Source organism: Grammomys surdaster, unplaced genomic scaffold, assembly GCF_004785775.1.
Source record: "Grammomys surdaster isolate TR1022 unplaced genomic scaffold, NIH_TR_1.0 137, whole genome shotgun sequence".
In the NCBI taxonomy this organism is placed as follows: Eukaryota; Metazoa; Chordata; class Mammalia; order Rodentia; family Muridae; genus Grammomys; species Grammomys surdaster.
Window position 1 is genome coordinate 11,311,444 of NW_021604595.1, and position 15,270 is coordinate 11,326,713.

A 15,270-nucleotide genomic window follows, 5' to 3' on the forward strand; every position below is an offset into this window, starting at 1 on the left:
GCCTTAGCCTCATGAATTCTAGCATGACAAGTGTCTTAGTGAACAGTTTCAATGCAGTGATAAACAACAGGACCAAAAGCAACTTGGAGAAAGACGGATTTATTTCGACTTACAGTTCCACATCACACTGTGGAAGTCAGGGCATGAAGCTAGAGGCAGAACCTGATACAAAGACCATAGAAGAGTTCTGCTTGGTCATTGCTTGTGTTAAGCTCCCTGTTGCTTCTTAAATTCATTTTCTTACAGCACCATGACAACCAGTGCGCAGGTGACATCACATACAGTGAGCTTGACTCTCCCACATAAATAATCAATCAAGAAAACGCAGCACAGGCTTGCCCACAGGCTGGTCTAGGGGTGGAGGGTGGTGCTTTTTCTCAGTTAAGGTTCCCTCCTCTCAAATGACTCCAGCTTGTGTCAAGTTGACTTAAAATTAGTCCAAAAAAGTATGGGCCACTACATCTGGCACACTTCTCACATTAAAAAAATACATATTTAAAGAAAATATTTCAGTTATTTTCTGTAATCTGTGCTCATTTGGTCTCTCCTCAAAACCACAATACCTTGTCTTTAATTTGTGTATGGATTGAGGCCCTTTGCCGTAAACTGCATCCTTCAGCGAGGCAGGACTAATCCCATTTTTATCGTGTTTTGAGTGCTACATGGCCTACACATAGCACCCAGTGGTACTGAAGCAAGAGTAATACTAGTGAAGATGCTGTTGATGAGGATGATGGAGGGAATGACAGGCTCACAGCAGTCACTGACAAGCCCTTCCTCTTCTATAATGTCTGCACCACAGAGTGGCCATTTCCTATGACATTCAAATCTCTTTCCTTGCTTGTAATAAATATCAAGTTTCACTGACCAGCTTTTATCTGCTCCTTGGGATGACTTGACAGGATAAAAGAAAAGATGTTTTCCATACCTGAAGAATCTTGCCTTATCACAAGGGAACTTAGCAAGAAAATATGTCAAGTAAGATAAAAGAGAAATTGCAGAAGAAAAATAGATCATAGTAAACCTCAAATGACCTCCTTAGAGTCAAACTATTAAAATATAGAAGAAATACAAACCCAAGAAAGTTAAATGTGGCCAAAAGAGGTTTGAAACTTGAACATGTCTAAAGCGATGCTGAAGGCGAAGATGTCAATCGATAACAACACTCAGCCTGAAAAGGCAGGTTTGGGTCACCTCTTCCCATCAGCTGACCTGGGGCTGATTACCCATGGCAGATAGCTACAAATAATTGCTCTAATCATTCCAGTGAGCTCCTTACCTTGTCCTAGCAAAGAAGCAATGCATTAGCCAGCTTCAGAGGCCAGGCACCCCAAGCCTGACATCTCTAAGAAGGACACATCTATTCTAATGAAAGCATTCCTTGACGCTGGTCACTGGTGAAGAGTTCTGTAATGGCTTCAAAGCTGGCAGTAGATAAGGGTCTCGTTAAATGATTTGAGAATTTGTCTTTGCAGGTTGAGCTGAGATGATGACCCGTGGGTGGAGACTGATAATAGCAAGAAAGGCGAAGACATGTCACCCAGAATTGTGTTAAGGATTCAGCTCTTGCAGAGAGTGGAAAATAATTAGGGCTTTGTGTCCTCAGAACTTTTCATGTCAACAATGAAGTGCGCTCTCCCTAAATAAGAAACTGTCAGATCCTGTTAAAGCCAGAAGAGTTAGGGACTGCTTTCTAACCTGCACCTTCTCGTTGGATATGCCAACTTATTTTAGAAGGCTAAGCAAAGAGGTGCCTTATTCGGACACTTATATGCATGTTTGTTTTAATGCAAAACTTTTTAACTCTTGAGGAAATTGTCTATGACATTTTGTCTTCTTGCTCAGATAATCTTGACAAAATCGAAACAAGTCATTCTGAACCTGAATATGAAATTATATAAACAATGTATTTGATGATGAGAAAGTTTCACAGGGAAAGAAGTATTATGGGGAAATCTCTCTAATGTGTTAGACTAGTAGATGAAGCTGAATTCCAGCCACCCCTTTCATATAATAACACCGGGCATCTACCCACCAACATGCAACTTTTTTCCTACATACAATTTAGCAGATCTTATTAGATACTGACTTTAGGTCTACATCTCCATGTAAAGTGGAGATGCTGGAAGGGTAAAAACAGCCCATCCTTTTTCTTCTTAAAGTCTAACCTAGAAACTGCTAACACCGAACAAATGTTATAAATGAATTTTTCTCGAAACTCTGAATCAATCGATAATAGACATTTTAACTGAAGATTTTTTTTCTGAGTTAATTTTCATTTTATATACCTAACCTATACACCTATGGTCATTTTAAAATTCTCAGGTAGAAGGAGGTGATGTTAAAAAAAATTTTAAGAGCCGGGCGATGGTGGCGCATGCCTTTAATCCCAGCACTTGGGAGGCAGAGGCAGGCAGATTTCTGAGTTCAAAGCCAGCCTGGTCTACAGAGTGAGTTCCAGGACATCCAGGGCTACACAGAGAAACCCTGTCTCGAAAAACAAAATAATAATGATGATGATGATGATGATGATGATGATGATAATGATAATCCCAGCACTTGGGAGGCAGAGGCAGGTGGATTTCTGAGTTCGAGGCTAGCCTGGTCTACAGAGTGAGTTCCAGAACAGCCCAGGCTATACAGAGAAACCTTGTCTCGAAAAAACTAAAAAAAAAAAAAATTAAGAACTCTGTTGCAGAAAACCATGCACACACACACAGAGAGAGACTCTGCCTTTTTCTCTAGGGCATATATAGATTCTGGTTGCTTTTGTAGAGGACAGGACAAGTGATTAAGGAAGGAACAGGATATACGTCTTTCTTCTGATAAATCTCTAGCCTAGAACAAAAGATTCTCTCACCCAGTCTCTCAGTTTACCCATTCTCCCCACTATAGGACCAATCTCTACTTCCAAACTTTCTGCAGTTTCCATTAACCTTTGTCATCAACTGGACTGAATTGAGAAACATCTAGAAAACTGGTTAAGCACACTTCTAGGTGTGTCTATCTTCAGAGATGATGGACATGTAGTCAGCAAACTGAGAAAGCAAGAACTTCTCTGAGTGGTAGCATCCAATAGAACATATAGTAGAAGAAGTAGAAGAAGGAAGCTTACACACACACACACACAGAGAGAGAGAGAGAGAGAGAGAGAGAGAGAGAGAGAGAGAGAGAGAGAGAGCTCCTCTTGAGTGGGTTCCTTTTCTTATTCCTGATGCCTGAGATATCAGACTATAGCTTTCAGCCTTGGAATGTCAAGTTACATCAGCAACTTTCCAGGAAGCTTCCAGGCTTGGTTCCTCTTGTTCTGAAGTTTCCAACTTCTGGTTTCGGAAGCCTCCACTCTGCATACATCCGTAGTGGGACTGTTAAATTGTTGATCATGAAAACCAAGCTGATATATCTCCTCTTCTGATTACAAATGTAAAGGTAAGGATGCAGCTCAGTTAGTAGAATATTTACCTATCATATACAAGGGCCCTGGGTTTGATCCAAGTTCCATATAAAGAGTACGATGGTTTACATCTCTAGTCACAGCATGCAGAAGGTTGATGGAGGAAGAACAAGACTTCAAGTTCATGCTTGGATAGACAGAGGAGCTGTATCTAAATATGCCAAGTGATGTATATAGGCCCTGTTTACCTGTGCTCTCATTTTGCATGATTTTAATTACCCAAGGTCAACTGCTGTCTGAAAATGTTAAATAAAAAAAAATCAGAAATTAGCAATGGATATGTTTTAATTTGGATAATGTTCTGAGCATTATAATGAACTCTTGCCCCTTCCTACTCCATCCAGCCTAGGGCCTGAGTCATTCCTTGGCCCAATGTATCCAACTGTACCAGTCACCTATCTGTTACTCTCTGAGGAGCCATATCTGTTCCAAGAGTGACTTGTGTTTGAGTAAGCCTGTTTTACCTAATAAGGCTCCCACAGTACCACAGTAATGTTGCCACCAATTCAGATACACCAAGTGAAGCTGAAAACACTTCTTTTAGACAAAAAGATGGAAGCCTGTGGCATAAGACCAAAGAACCCCATGCTGACGTTGCTGAGATATGCAGTACATGAAAGACTGAGGGCACATTCTCATACATTTATTACAGAATATTGTCACAATTTTCCTATTTTGTGATTAGTTATTACTGATATTCTTATTATGCCTTATTCATGTATCAAACTTTACCATATGTATTTGGATACCTATGATGTTATCTATGCAATGTATACATTATATATGTGTGAAGATTACATGTCTATTCTATAACAGCATATGTATTAGATAACATATATACATATATGTGGTTCAATTCTAACCACAGCTTCAGGCTCTATAAGGGCATCTTGGAATGTCTCCCATGAGTAAGAAGCATCCACTCTCTCCATTGGCTGTTACATATATTTTTCTGTTCTATTACCAACTCTCAGGAAATTCACTGTTCTTGGTTTATACAGCTATTTCCTACCTATTTCTCGGGATGAAATTTGAGATTAACCTCATAGGAAATCTTACTCAGGGACAAGAATTTGGTCTCAGCATCCCTGATTTTTTTTTTGAAAGCATGTTTTTCACCCGGAATTACCTAACTGCCATAAACAGGAATTATCTCCTTTGGCGCTTCCGGCCTCATAGACATGGTGCACATGTTCAATGTTCCCTCTGAGTGCACTTCCTACACTTTACCCTCACTACCATCTCCATCATCTGGCTCTGGCTATTGCAGCAGACTCTTCCTTGAAAGGACTGGAGGAACCAGTGGCCCAAGGAAAGCTTCTGAAAATATCCAGAAGGATATTGGCATTCCAAAAGGATGTTATTTCCCAGCTGGCATTGGACAAATGGCCAGAAACCATGCAAGATCTAACATAGTACAAAGCACAAGGTACAAAGTGACCAGGAAGACCAGGATGTCTGAATTCCCAAGGTAATCATGAGCATCTCCTTCCAGCATGTCTTGGGGGAAAGGAGTGGGAGAATGAGAGAGAATTTGAAAATTTTTAATTGACCCAATTTGTCCAAAAGGGACCATTTTTAAAGAAAACAAGACCATTATCTTTAGATGTCAAATGTAAGTCTTTCAGAAATCAATGGAAATGGAATTTCTAGAGGGGTACATGTCCTAGTTAAAAGCAATAAGGAAAAAACTTCAATTTTTTTTGAACATCTTAATTATCATATATTAAATTGGCCTGGTTTTATCAATGAGACAAATTACCAATTCAACACCTCTTTCAAAATTATTATGTGTGAGCATTATAGATATTTAGGGAGTCAGTAAATAAAACCTATAAGATATATTTGACATTCATAGCTTTGTGGTGACACATGCTTGTAATATAACCACCCAGAAGGCTAAGGTACAGGGATTGAAAGTTCAAGACCAGCTAGACCACATGGGAAGACTCTCCCTCATATAAGAATTTAAACAAAGCGGGCTCGGGAAATGGCTCAGTCTGTAAGGTATTCATTGTACAAGCATGCACTGATGTAAAGGTGGAATGCTGTGTTATGCATCTGTATGTGCAGAAGTAGGGCTGGAGAACAGAGAGGTGTGGAGACAGAAAGACTCCTGGAGTTCACTGGCCAGCCAGCTTAGCTGAATTGGTGAGCTCCTGGTTCAGTAAGAAATCCTGTCTCAAAAAACAAGATGGAGACAGATTGAGGAAGACATTCAATTTCAACCTCTGGACTCCACAAACTTACATACAAACATACCACATATATAACACATAGAGAGAGAGACAGAGAGAGACAAAGAGACAGAGATTTAAACAAAAAATAAAAGATCAAAAAAAGAACACAGAATCCCCCAAAACAATAATTCAATAACTTCTTTGTGGTCAATCCAAATATTGTATTTGGAACAAATACTATATTTAGAACAAATTGCCATATGATAGTATTTATGGAGTAGGAGAATTTTCATATTCTAAGAATGATACATGAGGTCACACCACGAACAGTGGCTTTAAGTCTAGCTCTGCACAATTACCAAGCCTGTGCATATTTCACTTCTCAAAATATTTGTAACAAGGATCTCTACCTTTAAGTCACTGTAGTTTAAAAAAAAAAATCTATAGCCAGGCAGTGGTGGCACACGCCTTTAATCCCAGCACTTGGGAGGCAGAGGCAGGCAGATTTCTGAGTTCGAGAGTTCGAGGCTAGCCTGGTCTACAGAGTGAGTTCCAGGACAGCCAGGGCTACACAGAGAAACCCTGTCTCAAAAAAACAAAAAAAATCTATAATACAAGATTCAAAATTCTATAAATATGGAATATCGTATATAAATATGCAACATAATTTCTTTTAAAAGTTATTGTTATGGTATGTAGGTGAAACATTCCTCCAAATGGCTGGTATCTTAAAGACATGATCTCTTAACAAGCGAAGCCCAGAGGGGAGCTTTGGGGAAGTGATTGCATCGAGAGAGACCAGATTTCATAGATCAATTACATTGATGAATTCAAATTTTAATTGGCTATTGAAAGGTAAGAGGCCTTGAGAAGCGTGTCATTGGAAGCATGAGTATGAAGGATACATCTCAGTGTTGACCACTTCCTGCCACCGTACTCTGCCTCCGGACCACCATAGGAGAAAGAGTCTTCTCTTCCTCGTGTTCTTGAAGCTGTCTGTCTTTCCTTGAGCCCACAGTAATGGAACCAACCCGCCATGAACTGAAACTCTGAGTGAAAGTAAACCCTCTCTCTCTTAAGCTATTTTTGTCAGATATTCTGTCACAGGGACAAAAAACAGTACAAGTGGGCTAGGATTTTATAACTCAAAAGTTTAGTATTTCTTGTATTCATTATCTATGCATCAGCTATGACAAACTATCCGAGATAAACTGCACGGGGGGAGTTTATTTTAGCTTTTTTCAGAGATTTCAATTCTCTGTTGTTCGTACTGTTGATTTGGGACCTGCAGAAAGCTAGTCATCAAAATGGTAACAGGAGGCAGCAAAAGGCAACTTTCTTCCTAGGGACCAAGAAGCCAAGAGAGAAAGAATAAAGGACCGGGGTACCAACATTCTCTTCAAGGACACCCTCAGGACCCGTGACCTGACTTCCTTTTACCAGGCTCTGTCTCATCAGTAGTTCACTACTTCTCAAACCTTGAGGACCAGGCTTTACAAAGGGGCCTCTGAGAGATACTTCACATTCATACTACTGCAGCATCTTTGTACCCCTGGGCATGTAATTTAGCTATTTGAATGTTCAGTGTCTCCTGAATTGTAAGGTAAGAGATAATCCTGATATCAACAGAAATACCTTCAGCACAGCACATATGATGAGAATCTGAAGTCGCTCCACCTGTTGTTTCCGTACGGAAGTCTAAAAGAAAGAGTACGGAAGTGGATTGTTGTCGATGCGAGCAGCCATCATGTCCGCTCCATCCAAATTACACGGCGTTTTCTCGGACTGTTGGAATGTTTGTTTCCACTCAAAGAGCAGTCTTCCGTTCCCTTCTGCTTTCTTCCCCCTCACCTGTGAAATGAGCAACAATGGACGATGTCTTCCCCAGCGGCTGCTCCACAGTGAAACACAGAGCACTAGACCAGATCCTGGCTATGTGTCCCTAGAACTAGAAGTACAGACACAGTCCTTTCCGGTAATCTCTGAGTGTTCCAGGTACAAGAATGTCCGCACAATAGACCTGTATTCCTCGAGTGACAGGAAGTGGGGCGAGAGGGAGAGCACACACATTTCACAACAAGACAGGGCAGTATACTGAATGTTGATGTTCCTGTCGATTGAGCCTCAGCTAACAGGAAAGTGAGTTTATTTGATCATAGTTCACTGTGAAAAACATCCCCCACCCCACACTTCACATCGCATTAAGCTGACGATGATTAAAAAAAAAAAAAGAAAGAAAGAAAAAATGGTTGCACAGATAATGTGAACCAAGCCTGAAACATTGTAAATATTTGTCACTTTTCTCAGGATGTCAGGCACTGCCTGTTGGCTAGAACGCTGTCAGCCAGTGTTAATAGCATAAAAAGGAACAAGAAGAGTTCTATATATACTTTTTAGAAAGCCACACTTGAGGTTAAATGAAGAAGTCATTTTTCTTTAAAGAAAATGAATCATCGAGCAGGAGACTACAGAGGACCCCGATCTGTATCTCCTATCTACACTGCTTTCCAGTCTCTCTCCACAGGCCTTACTCCAGCACGTATATAACATCTTGTCATTTACTGCACATTTTAAAATTAAAATGAAAGAGCCATCTTAGGAAAGTAAATGTAAATAAGGTTGCCTGAGGTTCAAGTTACAGTCTTTGCTCTTTCAAGAGGAAGATTTTCTTAAAAGATGGATCTGAATTGGAAAGCTGTGTGATTTTTTTTAATTACAATTTTAAATGAGAGCACTGTGGCAGAGTTACTTATAATGGCTGGGGAGATAGCTCGGTGGTAAAACATTGATCTGTGAAAATCTAAGTTCCATCCACAGCATCACGTGCACACACACAAAAGGAACAAATTCCTGAGGAGTCTATCTAACAAAATTCCTGATGAGTGTATCTAACATCACTAGAAAGCACAGTAAGCGACCATGACTGTGATGGTCTTACTTACCACATACACATAGCCCCTGGAAGAAGGTGGGATTAGTAGGTTACATTTCCTTATTTGCTGATTTTTATCTGAAACCCATATTTTTTAAAAAAAAATAATAAACCAATTATTTTCCCAAAGCACTATGCCCACTAAAGTGAGACACATTTAGAAAGAACTATATTCTATCTTCAGCCTGTGTCAGTCATTATTCCTCAGGATAAATCATGTCCTAAAAGCAAATGTCTAAAACATGAATGTGTAGAGAGGCGAAGCCAGCGGAGATGGAGAAGGGGAGGATGCTCATCCTTAGGTGACTGAGAAGAAATTTCCTCAATGTGATGTCTCACCTCCTGAATGCCAACTTCTCAGTCTCCAAAGATCCTATCCTACTGCTGAATGAATTAAACAGTTCCCAAGTAACCTTGAGAGGCACATGCAATCTAGTGTCTATTTCTTTGTAGTTCTACTTAAACAAGTGACTAAAGAATTGACATGGCTCGGTCTCACTAAATGTCACCTTTGATGAGTTGGGCAAGAAAGCCAGAAGGAATCGGGAAGAACACTTGGATCGTATGCGATCCAGGATCACCCCAGAAGGAACAGAATGTCCTCTACCTTCCTCAGAGCTATGTTCTTAGCACCAAGAACAGACATACTGGATGTTGTGGGTGATCGTTGGCTAGCTTCATGAACAAATATCAGGAGACCATCAATTATACTCTAACCAAACAGCCAGAATAAATATAAATTAGCCCACGAAGAAACTGAGACTGAGATTCACACAAGAACTTTGTGGGAGAAGTGAAACTAAACAGCTGTGTTCCTCCTTCTGTCAACAGCCCCAACACCGTGTTCTCCGGGTGCCCTGCAAAAACACTTCAAGGGCTTCCACGTCACCTTCAATGATGTAGCTTGGTCACCTATCTCAACATGATGTACCACCACAATTTTACTACCTCGGAGAGTGTAAGCTGGAACTGTTTTGTGTACATGAAGAAGTAACCACTGCTAACTCAGCCACGATACCTCCTTCCTCCAGACTAGACTCTCATCTTCACTAAAGGAACTTCATTTGATCTATTGGGCACAAGCTTTACGTGTATCATACACACCCTCGAGTGTGCACTGAAAGGCAGGAGATTAATTAAGAGAGCCGAAAACGTTTGCATGGAATTCCACCTGTCTAGATCAGTTTTTGATCCAATCACAGCTAGCTTATGATTACATGCTTGCACACGTCACTTTTTCTCCCTTTATGGTCATTAATCATGGAGCACTTCTTAAAGCCATAAGAGACCACAACCCCACAGGCGAGGGGCTGAGCAGCCCTGACAGACTCCAGATTGTAGAAAGATGCTGTGCCCCTCGGGGATGTCACTGCTCCCACTTCGGTCTCAAAACCATTTGCTCAAAGAGATCAAAGGAGTGCTTCATACTGTCACTGGAATGTTCTTTCAAGCACTCAGAGAGTATCGGGAAATTGTTTATCTCTCATGTAGTGATCACTACAGATCAACAGTGATGTGAGATTCGTTCAGCTATCAGAGAGTTTTCAATGTGTATGCTTTTGGAATTGATAAAAGGCAATGTCCATCGATACCTGTTACCTGTGCTCTGTGTCTTCCCACAGAATGCAAGGGCAGGAATGTTATTTGCTGTCTTTGCTACTTTGTCCCCAGTCCCAGAGAGAGCTGAATGACCGGGCAATCAATTCACACTTACCAAAAATACAATTAAATTAATTCATAAAGTCCATTAAGTTTCTAACATGAGGACCTTTGTTTGCAGTTAAAATTTTCTTCTCCAGGCTAGGGATACACTATAAAGTGCTTACATAGCATTCACAAGGCCCTGAATTCAACCCCCAGTACTAAAAATAAAAGCATGAAATGAAGTTTTATTTTCTTTGTTTAAAAAAAAAACAGTATTTAGAGGTTCAGGGTATATCTCAGTGATGCGGTATATAGTTAGCTATAGATACATTCTATCTATCTATCTATCTATCTATCATCTATCTATCTACCTATCTCTATCTCTCCCATATACAAAGACAGACAGACAGACAGACAGACAGACAGACAGACAGACAGAGAAAACAGAAAATAGGATTGAGATGATGGCTCCATTAATAACATGCTTTCTCTGCACACATAGCAACCTGAGTTTAATCTCCAAGAACTCACATAAGTATCTGGGCTTGGTAACATTCTTGTATTCAGCACTGGGGAGTCAGAGACAAGGATGGTCTTTAAGGCTTGGATCAGTGAGCTCCAGGTCCAGTGAGAGACTCTGCCTCAATAAATAAGGTATAAACTGATTGAGAACGATGCCCGATATCAACCTCTGGCCTCCACATGTGTGCATGCACATACCACATGCACACACATATGTAAACCTGAACACATGTGTGCACACATACAAAGGAAACCAAAAAGTATGTTTTTAAAAAATGTTATAATATGATCTCTTTCTTTTGTAAAGTGTGTTGATAACTAGAAAGAAATAAGGAGGCCAAGTGGTGGTGAGTTTGAGGACAGCCTGGTCTACAGAGTTAGTTTCCAGGAAATCCAGGGCTACACAGAGAAACTCTGTCTCAAAAACAAACAAGCAATAAAAACTAAACAGAAAGAAAGAAAGAAAGAAAGAAAGAGAGAGAGAGAGAGAGAGAGAGAGAGAGAGAGAGAAAGAAAAGGAAAAACAGCTCTATGGTAAGGTATTCATAGTTGATTTTCTTCTTTTTATTTACCTTCATTTTCTAAGACAATATTATTATTAATAATATTTTCTGCATGTTATTAAAATTCATCTGCCTTATTTTTTGTGTATCAATAGGTGGAAACTCCATATTGCAGCCTATCAATTATTTTTGCATTGACTCTTCAGTAAGCAAATTTTCAAGCATGTTGTTATTAAAGAGTCTTTAAAACGCTTTCTATGGCCCTAAGATAAATAAGAGGAGACCAAATTAACATGCATTTGGCTCAAGGAAAAGCTCCCCACAAACCACAGGCTTGGGCTATGTGCTCCCAAGTTATGTCCTATGCAGAGAGCCTTCCCAGACATGAGCAGAAACTGTCTTTGATGTCATGATTCTGATTATGGGTACTGTGATTTGTGGCTCCTCTCTGTTTTACACACCTCAAAAGCACACAGCCACGCTGAGAAAAATAGGAGCCTAGCTAGTCAGCATCTCAGATGGCTCACCTTCAGTCTAGACTGAGGAAGGGGCCTTTACTAGTTACGTTTTTGTCACCGTGTCAGACTATCTGACAGAAGCAACTTAAGGAAGGAAAGACGAATTTAGCTCATGGCTCAGCAGAGATTTCGGTGGATCCGAGTGAGGCAAGCATGGCAGCAGGAGCAATTCCATCTGTGGAGGGCAGAAGTGCTAAGGGAGTAGCTCATCACACCATGGTGAGCTACGAAAGGCTATACCTGTCCAGCATCCATCAGTAATGGCTGACTTCTGCCGACCAATCTTCACCAGCAAATGCTGCAGAGCTTTCACTGTCAGAAGTTAGGGCCCAAACATTGAAAAGAGGAACCCATAGAGAACACTTTAGATTCAACCCTTAACAAGTGGAGATTTTTGGTCTCCAACATCCATGTGCTGAGGTAAAATGTGTAGGACGTCAGAAGGAAGCTGTGTTTACAAAATGTCTTTAAACAGGGTATTGAGCTAAAGCAAGGCACTAGTGTGGACTTTAACCAGGGTTAGGATCAAATATGTACAGAAGGAAAACCATGTGAGGCTATGGGAGGAGATAGCCACCTATAAGCCAAGGAGAAACTAACACTGCCGGCACCTTGATCTTGGACTCTCCAGAGCTATACCATTTAATCCACTATCCCTGTATGTGGCTCTCTGCTGACTATTAGACTGACTATTAGAGAGGCTGACATGAGCACAAACAGAGCCTGCTCATGTCTGGGAGGGCTCTCTGCAGACTACATCACTTGGGAAAACATAGCTCTCCAGTAGACACCATTAGTGATTGGTGTCAGCAGAACCCTTCTTTTAAAAGGTTGATCTAGTTCCCCATGACCTACGACAGATGTGGCTTACAGTAGAGGTCAAATAAAAAGGCAATAATTTTTCTATCAGACATTGGTTTCAAAAGTCTTAGCTAGGCCGGACAGTGAAGGCACACGCCTGTAATCCCAGCACTTGGGAGGCAGAGGCAGGCAGGTTTCTGAGTTCGAGGCCAGCCTGGTCTACCGAGTGAGTTCCAGGACAGCCAGGGCTGCACAGAGAAACCCTGTATAAAAAAACCAAAAAAAAAAAAAAAAAAAGGTCTTAGTTATGCTTTCACGTTCCTTGCCCACCAAGCCTCCACTGTTGCTAGAATTCAGGACTGGAATTCGAAGCCCAACTGTATCTCTCCTTAGGATCCAAGTGGATTTGGAGCAGGCAACAGAAAACAGAAATCACATGCCTGGAAAATAGAGCATTTTGTTACTCAGTCCTTTTATAATGGTCCTGAGCTCCCGGTACCTAACAAGATGGAAAGGAAAGTGTGGATATAGCAGAGGAAAAGAAAACCGGTAAACTATTAGCCTGACACTCTCTGCTTGCAAAACATAGATAATACATCCATTACTTCAGCCCCCGGCCCCCTCCTTAGCAGTACGGGTTTGATTGTCCTCTGACCTACAGGTAATTCTCCATCAAAATTAAATCTGTCAGCAAGTCCTCAATTTTACAAACTATGCAGGCAGGGGAAGAGAAGGGGTCAGGCAGCAGTGGGGAGGAAAGAGGTTATCTTTCCCAGGGCTACAACACCAAGCCCAAGTTTTAGGGGTTTTTTTGTTTTTGTTTTTGTTTTAAACCTGGCTGTGGCAGTATTCATGGTGCCATAGTGACATCAGCTGGCCAGATTCCCCAATAGCAGCCTCTGGGAAGAGGAAATGGCTCAAAGCAAAGCACAGTGCTCTCTCAAATCTGCCTTTTCCGACAGAAATATGTGCTGCAGGAGGCACAGACAGGCCCATGTCTGTGACAAGTGTCTGGCAGATGCATAACTGCACAGATATGTGGCTTTCAGTGCCTCCTTTGGTCTTCAAAACCTATCATGGCCGCTAATGCTTCATTGTCAACCAACCATTTTCTCCAGGACAATGGTACACCCTGAAGTTAGATGCGATACTCTCCCGCATCCCCAGAAGATGCAGTTGTGAGAGAGACAGCAAGCCCTGGGGGTTCAGTCTGTGCACAATAAGTGAAGAAAAGAAACCAAGAAGGCCAAATCATATCTAGACTCGTCCTTTAATGTGGGGGCTATTTGAGCTCCAGAACCCCTCTCTTGCACAAGCCCACACAAGGGTCTGAAGAATTCCTTTACAAACACATTCACTTTTGCTTCTGATTTCGTACCCATGATATGTTTTTTTTTTCCCCTTGAATATGATCCCTCAGATTATGTAAGCTTCAGATTAAAAAAAAAAAAATAGATCCATACCTATGGCACTGTATGGCCTGGTATTAGATGGATACTCTTTCCAGGGCTGTACTAGGAACTGTGGATTACATGGAGAAAATAAGCTTCTAGAGATATTCTATTTCATTAAGGAGCCAAAGAAGCTCATGAAACAACCAGCATTTAATTAGTGACCAAACCAAATGGTTAAGATTAGAGACAGAATAACCTAAAAACTCACATAATAAAGATAAGAGAAGTTATTAAAGAATTTGGAAAGCGAGGCATAGTGGTGGACTCCTACAGTCCCAGCCCTTGGGAGTGAGACAGGATGATTGGGAGTTCAAGGTTATCTTCGCTACAAATTAAGTGAGGCCAGGCTAGGCCATGAGAAATTGTCTTATAAGTATATACTATAAAATAAAATGCAGTCATAAAATTATGAGCAATAAGTGAAAAAAGAAACATTTAATCATGAAGCTCGTAAGTGGGAGCCACAGGGTACGGGGAAGAAGTAATTTTCAATGAACAAGTACAGGGCGACTTAGGGGAAACCAGGCTGCACGCTAGGAAGTCGTGAGTGCCGTTGGGTGAAATGAGACATGGCTAGAATTATTAAGAACCAGAAAAGCCTGGAGAATTTGAAGCTGAATCAGCAATCTCCAGTGTAAATGACCTCAAGAATGACCAGTGGCATTGGACACAACCCCTGCAGTTTCCTAACAACTGGCCGGTAGCAGCATCAACATTGCACTGCCACGGGAGACTACTGATCCAGTAGGGGTAGCTGGACAATGTCCTGGTCGTTCTCTTCAGTTTTAGCAATAGCACCAGGTGTCTAGTGGCCACAACTACAGCATCAGATCATTACTCCTCCTGCTGTGCAGCAGAGTCTCTATGCACTGTGACCAGCAGCCTTCAGGAAAGGTCAGTGCTCACTCCCTTCACACTGCCTTTCAAAAACTGCTCAGACCTTGGAATAGTGCACATCCCCAATCTTCAAATACCTATAACTACCTATAACATGTGCAGTTTCTTTTTCTTTTTCTTTTTTTTTTTTTTTGGCTTTTCAAGACAGGGTTTCTCTGTATAGCCCTGGCTGTCCTGGAACTCACTCTGTAGACCAGGCTGGCCTCAAACTCAGAAATCCGCCTGCCTCTGCCTCCCAAGTGCTGGGATTAAAGGCATGCGCCACCACTGCCCAGAAATGCAGTTTCTTTTTAAGATTTAGTTTTACTGTGCTGTGTGGTGTGTGTGTGTGTGTGTGTGTGTGTGTGTGTGTGTGTGTGTGTGTG

General features: G+C 41.2%; 1 pseudogene; it reads left to right on the top strand.

Annotated features, from left to right (window-relative positions):
* Nucleotides 1-7,366: 7,366 nt before the first annotated feature.
* LOC114617538 overlaps nucleotides 7,367-15,270 on the top strand; it is a 21,418-nt pseudogene continuing 13,514 nt past the window's right edge.